The 21,449-nt window shown below is 45.4% G+C and overlaps 1 pseudogene; it reads right to left on the bottom strand.

Moving 5' to 3' along the window:
- Positions 1 to 18,280: 18,280 nt before the first annotated feature.
- On the bottom strand, positions 18,281 to 19,189 carry LOC114199103 (transcription factor SOX-12-like; annotated as a pseudogene).
- Between the last annotated feature and the right edge of the window lie 2,260 nt (positions 19,190 to 21,449).

The following is a 21,449-nucleotide window of genomic DNA, read 5'->3' as shown; positions in this document are numbered from 1 at the left end:
CAGCCTCACCTCTGATCGGCTGGCACCTTCCAGTGGGACTGTTTGGGTCTCTTTTCTACATGCAGCATCCTTCCCTTTTCCCTCACTTTTTCGTGGCAGAAGAGGTTTTTTTGAAGGGACATGCACATGCGCACACACACACACACACACACACACAAATGGAATCAAAGAGCATTTCTGGGGGAAAGCAGTAAAAGGAAAGAAATGTCACTTTATATAAAAAAAATAAGCATAGTCCTCGCCTGCTAAGGAACAGGCACACCTCTCCAGGCATCCTGTTTCGATTGGATCCAGTTACTTGAAGACCAGAGGCAAATAGTACCTTTGACAGCCCAGGTCACTGGCACCAACTGTTCCCTGCCTCTTTCCCTCAAGCCAGCACCAGATACATAGTTTATTGGACTTACTGCAGAATTAAAATGTGGGGCCCCTTGTTCAAAAAGCAGGAAAAAAGTGCCATTAAATGTACTAAAATATAAAGTTTTTTCCTTTATTCCACAGCCTTTCTGTACTTGGGATGATTTTTTAAATTGCTATTTAATGTTCTAAGTAAAGGAAATTTTTAAAATTTAAATTATTATGAATTTTATTTATATTGTGCAATGTTAGTTTTGAATGAAATAAGAAAATATTTAATTTGTATGTGAAATAATTGAAATTACTCAATTCATATTTGGTAGCTTATACATGCATATGCATTTTGTTTTTGCTAGAACAGTAGAAATCATGCAAAAAACTAACTTAACTTTTTATTTTACTTCTTTTTTTTTTTTAAAGACATTTATTCAGTGTCATGACCAGACTATTACATTTAGCAATCAACAGCATGGGTACAAAAAAAAAACTACATTAAAACCCTTTGTTGGAATGCTTTACATTTTCCACAGAACAGAAACTTAAATAACCTGTTACACAGTCACAAATACAGTCCTCGAGTTTTTTGCCTATACACATGAGTATTGTCTAAAACACGTCTTCTTTTTTTTTTTTTTGAATTCTGGCTTTATTCTGTACATCACTAATGATAAGCTAATCCTTATGTTTACAGAGGACCTTGAGATAATTAGCTAATGGTACTATTAGGCCGCCACGTTTAAAATTAGTTTATCTCATTTTTATGCCTTTTTAAATTTTATTTATTTTATTTTATTTTTTTAAATTTTTTATTGTTATGTTAATCACCATATATCACATCATTAGTTTTTGATGTAGTGTTCCATGATTCATTGTTTGTGCATAACACCCAGTGCTCCATGCAGACTGTGCCCTCTTTAATACCCATCACCAGGCTAACCCATCCCCCTACCCTCCTCCCCTCTAGAACCCTCAGTTTGTTTTTTAGAGTCCATTGTCTCTCATGGTTCGTCTCCCCCTCTGACTTACTCCCCTTCATTCTTCCCCTCCTACTATCTTCTTCTTTTTCTTTTTTCTTAACATATGTTGCATTATTTGTTTCAGAAGTACAGATCTGAGATTCAACAGTCTTGCACAATTCACAGCACTCACCACAGCACATACCCTCCCCAATGTCTATCACCCAGCCACCCCATCCCTCCCACCCCCCACCACTCCAGCAACCCTCAGTTTGTTTCCTGAGATTAAGGATTCCTCATATCAGTGAGGTCATATGATACATGTCTTGCTCTGATTGACTTATTTCACTCAGCATAACACCCTCCAGTTCCATCCACGTCGTTGCAAATGGCAAGATCTCATTCCTTTTGATGGCTGCATAATATTCCATTGTGTATATATACCACCTCTTCTTGATCCATTCATCTGTCGATGGACATCTTGGCTCTTTCCACAGTTTGGCTATTGTGGACATTGCTGCTATAAACATCGGGGTGCACGTACCCCTTCGGATCCCTACATTTGTATCTTTGTGGTAAATACCCAGTAGTGCAATTGCTGGATTGTATGGTAGCTCTATTTTCAACTGTTTGAGGAACCTCCATACTGTTTTCCAGAGGGATTGCACCAGCTTGCATTCCCACCAACAGTGTAGGAGGGTTCCCCTTTCTCCACATCCCCGCCAACAGCTGTCGTTTCCTGACTTGTTAATTTTAGCCATTCTGACGGGTGTGAGGTGGTATCTCATTGAGGTTTTGATTTGGATTTCCCTGATGCCGAGCGATGTTGAGCACTTTTTCATGTGTCTGTTGGCCATTTGGATGTCTTCTTTGGAAAAATGTCGTCTGTTCATGTCTTCTGCCCATTTCTTGATTGGATTATTTGCTCTTTGGGTGTTGAGTTTGATAAGTTCTTTATAGATTTTGGATACTAGCCCTTTATCTGATATGTCATTCGCAAATATTTTCTCCCATTCTGTCGGTTGTTTTTTGGTTTTGTGGACTGTTTCTTTTGCTGTGCAAAAGCTTTTTATCTTGATGAAATCCCAATAGTTCCTTTTTGCCCTTGCTTCCCTTGCCCTTGGCGATGTTTCTAGGAAGAAGTTGCTGCGGCTGAGGTCGAAGAGGTTGCTGCCTGTGTTCTCCTTTAGGATTTTGATGGACTCCTGTCTCACGTTTAGGTCTTTCAACCATTTGGAGTCTATTTTTGTGTGTGGTGTAAGGAAATGGTCCAGTTTCATTCTTCTGCATGTGGCTGTCCAATTTTCCCAACACCATTTGTTGAAGAGACTGTCTTTTTGCCATTGGACATTCTTTCCTGCTTTGTCAAAGATGAGTTGACCATAGAGTTGAGGGTCCATTTCTGGGCTCTCGATCCTGTTCCATTGATCTATGTGTCTGTTTTTGTGCCAGTACCATACTGTCTTGATGATGACAGCTTTGTAATAGAGCTGCAAGTCCGGAATTGTGTTCCCGCCAGCTTTGTTTTTCTTTTTCAATATTCCTCTGGCTATTCGGGGTCTCTTCTGGTTCCATACAAATTTTAGGATTATTTGTTCCATTTCTTTGAAAAAAGTGGATGGTATTTTGATGGGGAAAAATACGTCTTCTTTGTAGCAGCTAGGCTCGGCCACCACTGTGCTTGGCTGAGTTCACAAATCTCTTGTAACCTGTAGCTTCCCTGTCTCTTCTTCGGCTCTCCTCTCCTGCTAAGCTTTGTTTCCTGTAAGTAATTAAAACCTTCTGCCACTGCCGTAGCTACTGCTGCTGCTGGAACCACCATAACCACCTTGGTTTTGTGGTTTGGCAAGGTATTGGCCTTCACTATCATAGGGGCCAGAGCTTCTGCCTCCAAAATTTCCTCCTTTCATGGGTCCAAAATTTGAGGATTGATCGTTGTAATTGCCAAAATCATTATAGCTTCGACCACCTCCAAATTTGCTTCCATCATGACCAAATCCGTCATAGCCATCCGCACGGCACCAGATCCACCCCCATCTCCACTGCCACCAAAGCCATCTCGACCACTGAAGTTCCCTCCACGACCAAAGTCATTCCCACCAAAACCACCTCCATGACCACCACCAAAGTTTCCAGAACCACTTCCACCTCTTCGGCTGGATGAAGCACTAGCCATCTCTTGCTTAGATAGGGCTTTCCTTACTTCACATTTGTGGCCATTCACAGCATGGAATTTTTGAATGACAATCTTGTCTACAGAGTCATGGTCATCAAATGTTACAGAAGCAAAACCTCATTTTCTGGGTAAGATGGCTGCAGTGCGTGTGCTGAGGACCTGGAGCCAGAATGCTGGGCGGCTGATTTGTGTTTGCTACTTTCAAACATCTAAAACATAGGATAGGATAATGTATTCCATTCTCCATATCCTGAGAAGGAATGTGAATAAGAGGAGAGAGAAGAGTCTAATGGATAATTATGGTCATTAAAACAATAACTATTATACAGAAATGAAGGTATCATAATGATCATTTTGTAAGAGGCCCACTTTAATCATAAATAGCATCAAGGTGAATATAATCCAACGTTTTAATTTGCATTCAGAAATCCAGGCTGCTTCTAATGTTGTCTCACTGACTACTCTATGTCCAAGTGAAATTTTATAACAAACAAGAAATTGTTTTAAATCTACTCAATTTTTTCAAAATGAGAATCATGTAATTAGAAAATAATGAATCACTTAATCTCAGGAACAAACTGAGGGTTGCTGGAGTGGTCGGGGGTGGGAGGGATGGGGTGGCTGGGTGATAGACATTGGGGAAGATATGTGCTATGGTGAGCGCTGTGAATTGTGCAAGACTGTTGAATCTCAGATCTGTACTTCTGAAACAAATAACGCAACATATTTTAAGAAAAAAGAAAAAGAAGAAGATAGCAGGAGGGGAAGAATGAAGGGGAGTAAGTCAGAGGGGGAGACGAACCAGGAGAGATGATGGACTCTGAAAAACAAACTGAGGGTTCTAGAGGGAAGGGGGGTGGGGGGATGGGGTTAGCCTGGTGATGGGTATTGAGGAGGGCACATTCTGCATGGAGCACTGGGTGTTATGAACAAACAATGAATCATGGAACACTGCACCAAAACAAATTATGTAATATATGGTGATTAACATAACAATAAAAAAATTTAAAAAAAAGAAAATAATGAATCAAATGAATGTTATTTTTAAAATTTAGATAGTATGAAGAGTTACAAAGAAAATAAAATCATCGATAATCATATCACTGCTAACGTTTAGATCAAGGTGTCTGTATACATAGCTATTCTTTTTATAAAAATGAGATCATGCTATATCTACTATTTTGTAATTTGATTTTTTAATTTAACATTATGAGTAACTTTACATGTCAATAAATAATTCTACATTAAAAAAAAAAGAAGGGAAGCAAAACCTCTCTTTTTGCCACTGCCCTCGTTAGTCATGATCTCAATCACTTCAATTTTCCCATACTGTTCAAAATAATCTCTTAGATGATCTTCTTCAGTGCCTTCTTTAAGGCCACCAGCAAAAATCTTTTTCACAGTTAAGTCGGCACCAGGTCTTTGAGATTCTTCTCTTGAGACAGCCCTCTTTGGTTCCACAACTCTTCCATCCACCTTGTGTGGCCTTGCATTCATGGCTGCATCCATCTCCTCCACAGTGGCATACGTGACAAAGCCAAAGCCTCTGGAGCGCTTGGTGTCCAGATCTCTCATTACCACACAGTCCATAAGCATTCTCCATTGCTAAAATGGCTCCTCAGACTCTCAATGGTTGTTTCAAAGCTCAAACCACCGACAAAGCGCTTCTGCAGCTGTTCAGGTTTTTTGGGAGACTCTGACTTAGACATGACAGGGGTGGGAGGGGAGACTTTAATGATGCTTACTTGGCGGTGTCCACAGGCAGAAAGGAGTAATCTAATGAACGTATCTCTTTATTTTATTTCATGAGGCACACACATTTTCCCAACATTCTGTGGAAGCCAGTGGCTTTCATGACACAATTCCTTTGAAGTCATTTTGAGTCTCTGTGAACTCCTACAGACTGTTGATCCCCTGGATTCTGTACTCGTGGGGCACCACGAATGTTACATTTGGATGAGGCAGCCAGAACAGGATGGACATGCATACTGCATGGATTTCCTCTGTTCATGTGCATGCTCCATTGTCCCAAAGGAATTCACTTAAAAAACACAAGTTGAAAGATGAAATGATTAAGAATTTCAAGATGGTGACAGCAGAGCACCAAACCAAGTGAAGAGCCTTCTGATCATAGGGTCCTGTTTGACTTAATCGGTTGCATACGCATGCAGCTGGGTTTGCCTCAAGGATACCTGATACCTTACACCCAGACAAAACCTTCTCTGGGAGTTCCAGTACAAGGACCTAGCCTTATTCTCATGGATTCTCCAGCCCCTCATATGTTTATATACATTAAAACTTAGTGGGGGGAGGCGGAGCAAGATGGCGGAGGAGTAGGAGACCTAGATTTCTTCTGGTCTCAGGAATTCAGCTGAATAGGGATCAAACCATTCTGAACACCTACGAACTCAACAGGAGATCGAACAGGAGAGTAGCAACAACTCTCTGAACAGAGAAGCGACCACTTACTGGAAGGTAGGACGTGCGGAGAAGTGAATCCGAGGCGATATTCGGGAGGATAGACGGCGGGGGAGGGGCCTCCGTCGGCCGCTTCTGGCAAGTGATAGAGCCGCGGAGCACAAAATCGGACCTTTTAGAAGTTGGCTCGGCGGAGGGACGTCACTGCAGTGGCTAAGCGGGGGGTAGAATCCTCCCGGGACAGTGTGGTCTCAGGACCCTTGGGGTCACAGAGAGACCGGGGGTGACTGAGTGCGCCAGAGCTCCCAGGGATCGGAGCGGGGAAGCCGGCTGCAGAGACGGAGCCGAGGCGCGGGCTCTCAGCTCGGGGTGGCCATAAACTGTGATCTGCGGCCCAGTCAGGGCACGGCTCCCCCAGCAGGGACCCAACAAGCGGCAGATCCGGGGAGACTCCCCTTCCTTCCCGGGGAGGAGCGGTGCGGGAACGCACTGCAGGGATCTGCTGGGTTTGGAGACTCCGCGCGGGGTCGGGTACCAGAGATAGCAACACTCGGTCACAGGCCGGGTGAGCACGGAGTGCGGCCGGAGACCGGGGACACGGGAGTGACTGCTTTTCTCTGGGGGCACACTGAGGAGCGGGGCCCCGAGTTCTCAGCTCCTCCGAGTGGAGATTGGGAGGCCACCATTTCTGCCCTGGTCCTCCAAAGCTGTACCGAGAACTTGCAGGGAACAAAAGCTCCTGAGAGCAAACCGGAGCAGCTTCCTTAGCCCGGACCGACAAGGGCGGGGCAATTCCGCCTCCGGCAAAGACATTTGGAAACCACAGCAACAGGCCCCTCCCCCAGAAGATCAACACAAACAGCCAGCAAGCCAAGACCAAGTTGATCGATCAAGGAGAATAGGAGAACTGCAGCGCTAGGGGAATACTGCACATAGATTCATGGCTTTTTTTTTTTTTTTTAACCATGATTCATTATTTCATCAAAGTTAATTTTTGTTGACTGTTTTTTTTTTATTTTTCTTTTTCCCTTTTTCAACCAACATCTTATCAATCCCTTTTTAAAAAAAAAAAAACATTTTTTATTTTTCATTTTTAGAGTCATATTTTATCCCTTCATAGTAGTTACCCTTATTTTTGGCATATATATGTAAGTTGTTCTCTCTTTAAAATTTTGAGGTACAGTTTCTTCTAACAGATCAAAATATACCCTAAATCACTAGTGTATGGCTTTGTTCTAGTCTCCTGCCTGATCACATTCTCTCCCTTTTTCCTTTTTTTTTTTTTCTTAAATCTTCTTTCTTTTTTCAAACAACTTATCTTACCAAGTCCTTTTATAAAATCTTTTATAATTTTCATCTGTACAGTCATCTTCCATCCCTTTATTGTATCAACCCTTATTTTGTACATATATGTCTTTCTTCCTTTAAAATTTTAGGAGGCACTTTTTTCTAACAGACCAAAATACGCCCAAAATCTAGTGTGTGGCACTGATCTATGCACTAGCCTGATCATATTTGATCATATTCTGCTTTTTTTGTATTGTTTTGTTTTTGTTTTTATCTTTTTTTTTTTCTTTTTCTCTTTCTTTTTTCTTTCTTTCCCTTTCTTTTCCCCTGGTTTCAGGTCTTTTCTGATTTGTATACAGTATATTTGCTGGGGACGTTGTAAACCTGTTAGCATTTTGTTCTCTCATTCATCTATTCTCCTCTGGACAAAATGACAAGACGAAAGAAATCACCTCAGCAAAAAGAACAAGAGGTAGTACCGTCAGCCAGGGACCTACTCAATACGGACATTAGTACGATGTCGGACCTAGAGTTCAGAATCATGACTTTAAAGATACTAGCTGGGCTTGAAAAAAGCGTGGAAGTTATTAGAGAAACCCTTTCTGGAGAAATAAAAGAACTAAAATCTAACCAAATCGAAATCAAAAAGGCTATTGATGAGGTGCAATCCAAAATGGGGGCACTAAATGCTAGGATAAATGAGGCAGAAGAGAGAATCAGCGATATAGAAGACCAAATGATGGAAAATAAAGAGGCTGAGAAAAAGAGAGAGAAACAACTACAGGATCACGAGGGCAGAATTCGAGAGATAAGTGATACGATAAGACGAAACAACATTAGAATAATTGGGATCCCAGAAGAAGAAGAGAGAGAGAGAGGGGCAGAAGGTATATTGGAGCAAATTATAGCAGAGAACTTCCCTAATGTGAGGAAGGAAACAGGCATTAAAATCCAGGAGGCACAGAGAACCCCTCTCAAAATCAATAATAACAGGTCAACACCCCGACATCTAATAGTAAAACTTACGAGTCTCAGAGACAAAGAGAAAATCCTGAAAGCAGCTCGGGAGAAGAGATATGTAACCTACAATGGTAGAAACATTAGATTGGCAACAGACCTATCCACAGAGACCTGGCAGGCCAGAAAGGACTGGCAAGATATCTTCAGAGCACTAAACGAGAAAAATATGCAGCCAAGAATACTATATCCAGCTAGGCTCTCATTGAAAATAGAAGGAGAGATAAAAAGCTTCCAGAACAAACAAAAACTAAAGGAATTTGCAAACACGAAACCAGCCCTCCAAGAAATATTGAGAGGGGTCCTCTAAGCAAAGAGAGAACCTAAAAGCAGCAAAGAGCAGAAACGAACACAGACAACAGACAGTTAACAGTCACCTTACAGGTAATACAATGGCACTAAATTCATACCTTTCAATAGTTACCCTGAATGTAAATGGGCTAAATGCCCCAATCAAAAGACACAGGCTATCAGATTGGATTAAAAAACAAGACCCATCAATATGCTGTCTGCAAGAGACTCATTTTAGACCCAAAGACACCCCCAGATTGAAAGTGAAGGGGTGGAAAACCATTTACCATGCTAATGGACACCAAAAGAAAGCTGGGGTGGCAATCCTTATATCAGACAAACTAGATTTTAAAACAAAGACTGTAATAAGAGATGAGGGAGGACACTATATCCTACTGAAAGGGTCTATCCAACAAGAAGATCTAACAATTGTAAATATCTATGCCCCGAACATGGGAGCAGCCAATTATATAAGGCGATTAATAACAAAAGCAAAGAAACACATTGACAACAATACAATAATAGTGGGGGACTTTAACACCCCCCTGACTGAAATGGACAGATCATCTAAGCAAAAGATCAACAAGGAAATAAAGACTTTAAATGACACACTGGACCAAATGGACTTCACAGACATATTCAGAACATTCCATCCCAAAGCAAAGGAATACACATTCTTCTCTAGTGCCCATGGAACATTCTCCAGAATTGATCACATCCTAGGTCACAAATCAGGTCTCAATCGGTACCAAAAGATTGGGATCATTCCCTGCATATTTTCAGACCACAATGCTTTGAAACTAGAACTCAACCACAAGAGGAAAGTCGGAAAGAACTCAAATACATGGAGGCTAAAGAGCATCCTACTAAAGAATGAATGGGTCAACCAAGAAATTAAAGAAGAATTAAAAAAATTCATGGAAACCAATGAAAATGAAAACACAACTGTTCAAAATCTTTGGGATACAGCAAAGGCAGTCCTGAGAGGAAAGTATATAGCAATACAAGCCTTTCTCAAGAAACAAGAAAGGTCTCAAATACACAACCTAACCCTACACCTAAAGGAGCTGGAGAAAGAACAGCAAAGAAAGCCTAAACCCAGCAGGAGAAGAGAAATCATAAAGATCAGAGCAGAAATCAATGAACTAGAAACCAAAAGAACAGTAGAACAGATCAACGAAACTAGGAGCTGGTTCTTTGAAAGAATTAACAAGATTGATAAACCCCTGGCCAGACTGATCCAAAAGAAAAGAGAAATGACCCAAATCAACAAAATCATGAATGAAAGAGGAGAGATCACAACCAACACCAAAGAAATACAAACAATTATAAGAACATATTATGAGCAACTCTATGCCAGCAAATTAGATAACCTGGAAGAAATGGGTGCATTCCTAGAGATGTATCAACTACCAAAATTGAACCAGGAAGAAATAGAAAACCTGAACAGACCTATAACCACTAAGGAAATTGAAACAGTCATCAAAAATCTCCCAAGAAACAAAAGCCCAGGGCCAGATGGCTTCCCAGGGGAATTCTATCAGACATTTCAAGAAGAATTAATACCTATTCTCCTGAAACTGTTCCAAAAAATAGAAATGGAAGGGAAACTTCCAAACTCATTTTATGAGGCCAGCATTACCTTGATCCCAAAACCAGACAAAGACCCCATCAAAAAAGAGAATTACAGACCAATATCCTTGATGAACATGGATGCAAAAATTCTCACCAAAATACTAGCCAATAGGATCCAACAGTACATTAAAAGGATTATTCACCATGACCAAGTGGGATTTATTCCTGGGCTGCAAGGCTGGTTCAACATCCGCAAATCAATCAACGTGATACAATACATTAACAAAAGAAAGAACAAGAATCATATGATCCTCTCAATAGATGCAGAAAAAGCATTTGACAAAGTACAACATCCTTTCTTGATCAAAACTCTTCAGAGTATAGGGATAGAGGGTACATACCTCAATATCGTAAAAGCCATCTATGAAAAACCTACAGCGAATATCATTCTCAATGGGGAAAGGCTGAGAGCTTTTCCCCTAAGGTCAGGAACGCGGCAGGGATGTCCACTCTCACCACTGCTATTCAACATAGTATTAGAAGTCCTAGCCACAGCAATCAGACAACAAAAAGAAATCAAAGGTATCCAAATCGGCAAAGAGGAAGTCAAACTCTCACTCTTTGCAGATGATATGATACTGTATGTGGAAAACCCAAAAGACTCCACCCCAAAACTGCTAGAACTCATACAGGAATTCAGTAAAGTAGCAGGATATAAAATCAATGCACAGAAATCAGTGGCATTCCTATACACCAACAACAAGACAGAAGAGAGACAAATCAAGGAGTCGATCCCATTTACAATTGCACCCAAAACCATTAGATACCTAGGAATAAATCTAACCAAAGAGGCAAAGGATCTGTACTCAGAAAACTATAAAATACTCAGGAAAGAAATTGAAGAAGACACAAAGAAATGGAAAAACGTTCCATGCTCATGGATTGGAAGAATCAACATTGTGAAGATGTCAATGCTACCTAGAGCAATCTACACATTCAATGCAATCCCCATCAAAATACCATCCACTTTTTTCAAAGAAATGGAACAAATAATCCTAAAATTTGTATGGAACCAGAAGAGACCCAGAATAGCCAGAGGAATATTGAAAAAGAAAAGCAAAGCTGGCGGCATCACAATTCCGGACTTCCAGCTCTATTACAAAGCTGTCATCATCAAGACAGTATGGTACTGGCACAAAAACAGACACATTGATCAATGGAACAGAATCGAGAGCCCAGAAATGGACCCTCAACTCTATGGTCAACTTATTTTTGACAAAGCAGGAAAGAATGTCCAATGGAAAAGAGACAGTCTCTTCAACAAATGGTGTTGGGAAAATTGGACAGCCACATGCAGAAGAATGAAACTGGACCATTTCCTTACACCACACACAAAAATAGCCTCCAAATGGTTGAAAGACCTAAATGTGAGACAGGAGTCCATCAAAATCCTAAAGGAGAACACAGGTAGCAACCTTTTCGACCTTAGCCGCAGCAACTTCTTCCTAGAAACATTGCCAAAGGCACGGGAAGCCAGAGCAAAAATGAACTATTGGGATTTCATCAAGATAAAAAGCTTTTGCACAGCAAAAGAAACAGTCCACAAAACCAAAAGACAACTGACAGAATGGGAGAAAATATTTGCAAATGACATATCAGATAAAGGGCTAGTATCCAAAATCTATAAAGAACTTATCAAACTCAACACCCAAAGAACAAATAATCCAATCAAGAAATGGGCAGAAGACATGAACAGACATTTCTCCAAAGAAGACATCCAAATGGCCAACAGGCACATGAAAAAGTGCTCAACATCGCTCGGCATCAGGGAAATCCAAATCAAAACCTCAATGAGATACCACCTCACACCCATCAGAATGGCTAAAATTAACAAGTCAGGGAACGACAGATGTTGGCGGGGATGTGGAGAAAGGGGAACCCTCCTACACTGTTGGTGGGAATGCAAGCTGGTGCAACCCCTCTGGAAAACAGTATGGAGGTTCCTCAAACAGTTGAAATTAGAGCTACCATTCGATCCAGCAATTGCACTACTGGGTATTTACCACAAAGATACAAACGTAGGGACCCGAAGGGGTACGTGTACCCCAATGTTTATAGCAGCAATGTCCACCATAGCCAAACTGTGGAAAGAGCCAAGATGCCCATCGACAGATGAATGGATAAAGAAGATGTGGTATATATACACAATGGAATATTACGCAGCCATGAAAAGGAATGAGATCTTGCCATTTGCAACGACGTGGATGGAACTGGAGGGTGTTATGCTGAGTGAAATAAGTCAATCAGAGAAAGACATGTATCATATGACCTCACTGATATGAGGAATTCTTAATCTCAGGAAAGAAACTGAGTGTTACTGGAGTGGTTGGGGTTGGGAGGGATGGGGTGGCTGGGTGATAGACATTGGGGAGGGTATGTGCTACGGTGAGCATTGTGAATTGTGCAAGACTGCTGAATCACAGTTCTGTACTTCTGAAACAAATAACACAACATATTTTAAGAAAAAAGAAAAAGAAGAAGATAACAGGAGAGGAAGAAAAGGGGAGTATGTCAGAGGGGGAGACAAACCATGAGAGATGATGAACTCTGAAAAACAAACTGAGGGTTCTAGAGGGGAGGGGGGTAGGGGGATGGGTTAGCCTGGTGATGGGTATTGAGGAGGGCACGTTCTGCATGGAGCACTGGGTGTTATGAACAAACAATGAATCATGGAACACTGCACCAAAAACTAATGATGTAATATATGGTGATTAACATAACAATAAAAAAATTAAAAAAAAAAAGAAAAAAAAAAACTTAGTGGGGAGGTTTTCAGTGAACTTAAATGTTAAAAAAAAAAAAAGAGACGGGGCCCCTGGGTGGCTCAGTCGGTTAAGTATCTGCTTTCTGTTCAGGTCATAATCCCAGGGTCCTGAGATCGAGGCCTTGAGAGTCGGGCTCCCTGCTCAGTGGGGAGTCTGCTTCCCCTCTGCCTCTGCCCCTCCCCCAACTTGTGCTTGCAAATGCTCCCTCTCTCAAATAAATAAAATCTTTAAAAAAAAAAAGAGAACAGTTTCCCAAATGGAGTCACTTGTGCTAAGCCCGTGTTGCCAAACCAAGACTTAATACCTAACTTAATTACAGTTTCAATCTCTTCTAGGTTGAATCTGGAATTACCAGATTACCTCATTGCCCCTAAAAGAAGGTGACCTTGCCTGAAACAATCCACTCTTTGCTAGTAACTTTTGTCCTGCTCTCTTCTGCCTATGAAAGTCTTTCATTTCATACAGCTCTTCAGAGCTCCTTTCTATCTGCAAATGGGACGCTGCCTGACTCATGAGTAAGACCAGTAAGATCTTTAAAATGCACTCAGTTGAAATTTTTAAAAAGATTTTATTTATTTATTTAGAGCCTGCAGGAGCAGGGGGAGGGGCAGAGGGAGAGAAAGAATCTCCAGCTGACTCCTCACTGAGCACAGGGCCCAACACATGACCATTTCCACACATGACCCCGAGATCATGACCTGAGCCAAAACAAGAGTAGGACGCCCAACCGACTGTGCCACCCAGGTGCATTAATGAGCCATTTGTCTTTGCGCAAAGAAGATACTCCAGCATTTGCCCAAAGTTCTTAACTGTGAACAGCCTCCTGTGAACAGCCTCCAGTAAGTCCCATCCTTCATCCTTACTTAGGATGACATCTTTGCGGTCCTCCTTCAGGCCACTCTGGTGAGTTCTGCAGCACTGCCCTCTGCTGGCACCACTGCAGCCCGTTTAAGTACAAGGTAAAGCTGGGGATGAGGTCAATGCTACAAAAACTTTCACTTTAACTGCAGCAAACCTGGGCATCTTGTTAAAATACAGACCGAGTGAGTAGGTCTGAGGTGAGGACTGAGATTCTGCATTTTAAACAAGATTCTAGGAGATACTGATGCCCTTGTCCACAGACCTTTTTTTTTCCTCTATAAGTTTTTTTTAAATTTTTTATTGTTATGTTAATCACCATACCTTACATCATTAGTTTTTGATGTGGTGTTCCACAATTCATTGTTTGCGTATAACAGCCAGTGCTCCACGCAGAACCTGCCCTCTTTAATACCCATCACCAGGCTAACCCATCCTCACCCCCCTCCCCTCTAGAACCCTCAGTTTGTTTCTCAGAGTCCATCGTCTCTCATGGTTCATCTCCCCTTCCGATTTCCCCCCCTTCATTCTCCCCGCCTTGCTATCCTCTTCTTCTTCTTTTTTAAAAACATATATTGCATTATTTGTTTCAGAGGTACAGATCTGTGATTCAATAGTCTTGCACAATTCACAGCGCTCACCATAGCACATACCCTCCCCAATGTCTATCACCCGGCCACCCCATCCCTCCCACCCCCAACCACTCCAGCAACCATACGATCCAGCAATTGCACTACTGGGTATTTACCCCAAAATTCAAATGTAGGGATCCAAAGAGGTACGTGCACCCCGATGTTTATAGCAGCAATGTCCACAATAGCCAAGCTGTGGAAAGAGCCAAGATGTCATTGACAGACGAATGGATAAAGAAGATGAGGTATATATACACAATGGAATATTATGCAGCCATCAAAAGGAATGAGATCTTGCCATTTGCAACGACGTGGATGGAACTGGAGGGTGTTATGCTGAGCGGAATAAGTCCACAGACCATTTTTTGAGCCGTAAGGCACAAGATGTCCCTGAGCTCCCTGGTTCTAGGCCTGTCCAAGAGACTTGGTTTTCTCCCACTTCCTGCCCTGTTCTGCTCCTGGACACCACACTCCTTCCCTTCTCAAGTTAAAACGTCCAGTGGTTCCTCCCGGGTTCCCACGATCCCCAGGTGTACCACTATGTCACCAGGGACCAGCTCGTCCCAGAAGGCAACACAAGGTGACACACAGAAGGTTTGCAAGACCAAGAGCTCCTGAGAAGTGAGAGAATTCAGCCTTCATATCTGGCCCTGGTGGTGGGATCTGGACCACTAAATTAGACCTGGACCCTTTGACCAATGAGCTTATTCATTCCCCACCCATATTTCCTGAGCACTGGGCCATACTGGGTACTGGGAGCTGCTTAATGAGAGCTAACATTGACTGATGTCATCAACGTGCCTGGCTCTGTGCTGAGCAATTTACCTGAATGCACTCCTTTAAGGAATGGGGATGGGTACTGGAAGAAGAAATCTTTCTAAACTGTTCATTAGGGATTTGGATTTAAGATTTTATTTATTTGAGTGAGAGAGAGGGCCCGTGTGCATGGCGGTGGGGAGGGGCAGAGGGAAAGGGAGAAGCAGACTTCCCTCTGAGCAGGGAGCCGGACTGGGGGCTCTGGCTTTATCCCAGGACCCTGAGATCATTACCTGAGCCCAAGGCAGATACTTAACAACTGAATCACCCAGGCGCCCCAGGGATTTGGATTTAAATGGCTTCTTTGACCCTGTTAATTCTACACAATTCTCGCTGAGACCAAAGCTATCTTAGAAAGGTCCCATCCTTCATCCTTACTTCTTATCGAGGAGTAACAGGATCAACCTCCTCCAGGGCCTTGGGGCTATGTTCAAGTGCACTTGTTAAAGTGGCACCCAGAGAGGTGTGCTCTCCCCTCTCCCTACCTGCTGATCCCTCAGAAGACTGCATGGTGGGAAAGGGGACAGATTTAGCCCAGAGTCACCTGCATCAGCTGCAAAGTGGTAACCACAAGCCCTTATTCTCATTCACCAGCTGCAGGGCCTCTCCTGCTGTGCTCCTGCTGGGCCAGCTGTGGCCCAGTCTCTTTCTTTGCGCAGTCTCCTCCCTGACCCCAGCCTCTAGTCTCTCCTCCTCCACCATCTTCTCCCTTTCCCAAATTCTGTCATCTCATTTTCTATTCCCATCATCTTCCCATCTCTTATTTTTTTGCTCTTCTCGTCCATATCACCCTGTGGATCATTTCTTTCATTAGTTCTAGTCTTCCCTCAGCCATTTCTGCCTCTGATGTCCCAACTGCCCACAAGGGTCTGCACAGCCCCTGAGAGGTGATGCTTTCGTTGGTTTCTTTCCTCCCTTTGTGAAATAGGAAGTGTGGTCCCCTCAGTAAATGTCTTCTAGAGTTGTGACTTCTGTGCTGGGGGTCCAGCTCAAGCAGAGCTCCCTTTGGAGCTTTAACTGGATTCCAATGGGACTTTTCCTCATGCCTCAAATTTAAAGCAAGGACAAAGAGACTTCACTTTCTAAAGAGAGCTACAAATAAGTTGGGGATAGTACCACCTCCAGGGGTGACTGAAGTGATTTTTTTTTTTTTTTGTCGGGGCAAATACACTTTATTCAGTCCTGGCATCAGGCTGGCGGAGTCCTGCTGTGGGCGCCAGTGCCCCAGATCAGAGGGATCCCTCCCCTCAACTACTAGACGTTCTCCAAGACCACAGACAGTGACATCTCTTCACTCACATGACGTTTTCTGGGTTTTTTCATTGTCTTTTTGTTGTTGTTTTTCTTAAAAAAAAAAAGAAAAGAAAGAAGAGAAAGAGAGAGAGAGAAAGAGAGAGACAGAGAGAGAGAGAGCGTGAGAAAGGCCCAGAGCCGGAGCACCAAGCTTAAAGGAGGCAGCTGGTGGCTTTGTCAGCGACGGGAACGCGTGGGGCAGAGACCTGTGGAGACCCTGGGCAGGGGTCCAGGAGGACTCTGGGACCGTTTGTTCCTGAGAGTTGTGTGTGTATGAATGAGAGTGTGTGCACACCCAGGAGGGTGAACACACGCCGGTGAGATACAGGTAGTGAGGGCAGAAGGGGGCGTGGGGCGGCCGGAGGGGCGGGACTTGAGCGGAGACTTGGGGAGTAATGTGGCAGGGTCCCCGAGGGCACCCCGGAACTGAACATAACCTCCTCAGACAGCAGCGCTATCCCGAGTTTTCACATGGAAAAAAAGTCATAAACGGCACACCTCCACTACGCTGACCCTCCCTTCAGTCTCACTGGCCCAGTCCATAGTCTCTCTCACCAGCTGTTTAAAAGTGGGGCTCTTCTTGCCACGCCGGCTGATCATGCCTCATTCTCAACACCCCCCACCCTGGACCAACGTGCCTCAGTTTCTCCCACTGAATACTGTCACTGTGGGCACAGGACTTGAGTGATAGAAAGGAGTGGTGGGCGTAGGGAGGAGCCCAGGCTGGGAGTGTGCCTTGACGTGATGGGGCATTTGGAGGGGGGTGGGGAGCAGCAAGAACCCTGTCCCCAAATAGACTGATAAATGCCTTGGTTCGGAGTCTTCTTGGGCAGTCCTCTCGTGGTGCAGTTCCAGATGAAGACCCTATTCCCAGTTCCCAGGTGGGGGAAAGAAAAGGGAGGATTCTGGGACCAAGGTAGACTGTACAGGCAGTCTGGCGGTGTGTGTGTGTGTAGGCGGGGATGAAGGGGGGAGGAGGAGGAGGTGCACGTCAGTCTCGGCAACCCCGCAAGGAAAAGGGGCTATGCCACCAGGGACAGTTCCAAGCTCCAAACCAAACCCTTCGGGGCCAGCTAGTCTCTTTCTCCCTCTTCCTAGTGTTCCTCCCATCAAGGCAGTGACGCCCCGTCGGGTTGAAAAGAAGCTGCGGCTCCCGGATCAAAAGATTTCTCAGGATCGCTCAACACCCGCCCCACTTTTTCCCGGAGCCGGCCACAGAGACTTGCGGGTCGACTGGGACCGGCCCCCTCCTCCCAAGAAGTATTAAGCATGCGTGAGAAGGGGGCGGGCCCCAGCGATCGGGGAAGGGGAGGAGGGGGGCATGGGAGGAGGGGGGCATGGGAGGAGCCCGCAGTGCCGCCAAGCCGCAGCGCCCCCCTAAACAAGAGAGGAGGCGGGCTGGGCGAAGGCGGAGGGATTCAGGAGCAAGGGGCGTGTCCTCCGCCCACGAGGAGGGGCGTGTGCGAGGTGGGGGAGGGGTGCAGGTCTGTAGGAGTGGACGTGAGGTGTAAAGGAGGGGGGCTGGCTGCTGGTGGCTGTGCGGGAGGGGGCAAGACGGGTCGGGGCTTGGATGTCAGGGAAAGAGTGGGGGTTGGGCTGCCTTGGGGTAATGTCTGCGGGGGAGAGGCATGTCTGGATTTGAGGGGAATGGGCACGTCTAGGAGGGGGTAGGCTGCGCGGGAGATGGGGTGCCAGCCTCGGACTCCGAGGGGCCCCAATTCCTGATTCCTGTATGTAAACAGCTGGTTTGGGGGCGTGCGCACCCCGCTGACGGTGGGCTCAGTAGGTGAAAACCAGGTCGGCGATGCTAGACGGGCGCCAATCCCCCGCGATCATCTCGGTAACCTCGGGGGTGCAGTAGTCCGGGAACTCGAAATGCGACGTGCCCGAGGGGGGCGGCAGGTCCGGGTCGCGGTCCAGGGCGCTGCAGTCCAGGCCGGCGGGACCGGGGGGCAGTCTGGACAGAAAGCCCAGCGGCTCCTCCCCCGACGCCACCGTCTCCTCTTCGCCTTCCTCCGCCGCCGCCGCCTCTTCCTCCTCTTCCTCCGGCTCCTCGTCCTCCGACGGAGTGGGGGAGGCGGCGGTGACAGCCACCCCCTCGCCCGACGCCCCCTGGGCGCGCTCCGCTGGTCCCCGGGCAGCCCGCCGGGACCATCCTCCACAGCTCCCTTCCCGGGGTCTCGACCAGGCGCACTTCCAGCAGCTCCTCGTCGTCGTCCTCGGGCGCCGCCGCGCTGCCCCCCAAAGGCCCGCCCGCTGCTCGGCGGCCCCCGCGGCCAGGCACCTGCGGCTCGGCCTTGAGCCGGCTGCCGGGACCGCCACCGCCGGGGGGGCGGGGCCGCGCCTTGGCGGGCGCCCCCTTGCTCTTTTTGCGCGGCCGGTACTTGTAGTCCGGGTAATCCGCCATGTGCTTGAGGCGCAGCCGCCCCGCCTCCCGCACAAACGGGATCTTCTCCGAGTCCTGCCTCGGAGCTTGGAGATCTCGGCGTTGTGCATGTCGGGGCACTGGTCCATGATCTTCCGCCGCTCGTGCTGCGACCACACCATGAATGCGTTCATCCGTCTCTTAATGTGGCCGCTCGGCGTCTTGCACCAGCCGGGCTCGCGCGCCCCCTCCTCAGCCGGCCGGGGCCCCGGGGGCGGTGGCCCGCCGTCCCGCTTGGCCCTCGCGCCCCGCTGCTGCACCATCGCGCCTGGGCCCGGGGCAGCTACACGCCACCGGGGGCCGTCCGCATTCTCCGCGGCTGGGGGCGGGGGCGACTGAACTGATTTTGCTACTCAGGCAATCACCCAGCGCTTCTTCTTCTTTTTTATTTTATTTTATTTTATTTTGTTTTATTTTATTATTTTATTATGTTATGTTAATCACCATCCATTACATCATTAGTTTTTGATGTAGTGTTCCACAATTCATTGTTTGCGTATAACACCCAGTGCTCCATGCAGAACGTGCCCTCTTTAATACCCATCACCAGGCTAACCCATCCCCCCACCCCCCTCCCCTCTAGAACCCTCAGTTTGTTTCTCAGCGTCCATAGTCTCTCAAGATTCATCTCCCCCTCCGATTTCCCCCCCTTCATTTTTCCCTTCTTGCTATCTTCTTTTTTTTCTAAACATATAATGTATTATTTGTTTTAGAAGTACAGATCTGTGATTCATCAGTCTTACACAATTCACAGCGCTCACCATAGCACATACCCTCCCCAATGTCTATCACCCAGCCACCCCATCCTTCCCACCCCACACCACTCCAGCAACACTCAGTTTGTTTCCTGAGATTAAGAATTCCTCATATCAGTGAGTTCATATGATACCTGTCTTTCTCTGATTGACTTATGTCACTCAGCATAACACCCTCCAGTTCCATCCACGTCGTTGCAAATGGCAAGATTTCATTCTTTTTGATGGCTGCATAATATTCCTTTGTATGTATATACCACATCTTCTTTATCCATTCATCTGTCGATGGACATCTTGGCTCTTTCCACAGTTTGGCTATTGTGGACATTGCAGCTATAAACATTGGGGTGCATGTACCCCTTTGTATCACTACATTTGTATCTCTGTCACCCAGCACTTCTCATCTCCACTCCATCTAAACAGAAGACTGGGGAGGGAATAGAGAAAGGGAACCATCAGGATCAAAATAGTTGCAGTTGGGAGAGACCTGTGGCTTTTCCCTCTACTCCTCATGAATGAGGTGCCCTTCTCATTATGCCCATTGAAAGGGGCTCTGCAAGCCCCACTTGAGAGCTTCAAGGTATGCCAAAAAAGTAGATACTAATGTCTCACTTCCTGGCCAGGCAGTGATCTATTGATCTTCCCTAAGGTAGAAGTGTGGCATTGGATGGGAGCTGGCCTGCACACACACTGCTTGGAATGGCAGGGGTGTAGTGTCCCCAGAGGATGCTGCAGACAGTAACCAGGCTTCACAAGGTGGGCGGATCCCAGTGGCATGAGGTTGCTGCACCGATAGTGGGAGCTGAGTGGGAGGAGAGAGGCCAGAAGAGGCCGAGTCAGAGAACCTCTCCCACACGGCACAGCCTTCAGTGAAGAGCTCCCCACCCCCACAAACCTTGCTGAGGCCCCTAAAGCATTTGCATGGTGCTTCCCAAAAAAGCCAATATTCAGGTGTCTGTTATAGAGGCATCTGCAGCGGGTGAATAGCAGCCCAGAGAAAGAGATGATCAACAGCCGCAGGACAACTAAGAAACAGTTTGGCTCTCTCCTCCCTGCCCTGAGCCATTTGAGAAGCTGGAACTGGATGAGGTAAAATAGGAGGGTGGGGAGTTTAGATCATACTTCCCTCCCCATTACAGAGTTTCTGGACCATGAGACAAGCCTGTGCTGGAGTGACAGGAAGAGGTTAAAAGGGAGTTTTACATCGAACTGTACTATTAAATTACTAGAAGTGATAAAAATGAAACTGAGGGATTTTCCCAAAACATCCTTAAGTGACAGAAAGCAGGTTTGACCTAGACTTGATGTGAAGGAGGGAAAGATCATTCTTTGATGTTAGCTCCCAACCAGCTGAGTTCAGAATATTTTTTAAAAATAGGGTTATATGTGTTTATAAAACAACTGTTATGAATCAAACACAATCCTAGATTTAGTACTCAGAAAGACAGACATTGTTCTTGCCTTCATGCAGATGATATTCTAGTCTGAAAGACAGCCCTAAGGAAAATTAGTAATTTAATTTCGGTTAAGACAGTGCTACAGATATTAGATATGACAACTTCTAGACAGAAGAGTACTGAGGACTGAGCTAAATCAGGAAGATGGGATCTAGTTTTGAGGGTCAGAGAGAAATTCTTTTTGGAATCAGAGACTGAGAAGATGAGCAGGCGTTAGATTGGTCAGGGGAGTGTGTGTGGAGGAAGAGCCCTCGAGATGGAAGAAAGGAGCATGAGACAGGGATGCTCTGGAAGGAAAAAACAACCTGGTT

This window comes from Eumetopias jubatus, unplaced genomic scaffold, assembly GCF_037043125.1.
Source record: "Eumetopias jubatus isolate StellerSeaLion01/CBP00866 unplaced genomic scaffold, mEumJub1_p1.0 scaffold_12, whole genome shotgun sequence".
Taxonomy (NCBI): domain Eukaryota; kingdom Metazoa; phylum Chordata; class Mammalia; order Carnivora; family Otariidae; genus Eumetopias; species Eumetopias jubatus.
This window is presented reverse-complemented; position numbering and strand designations above follow the sequence as displayed.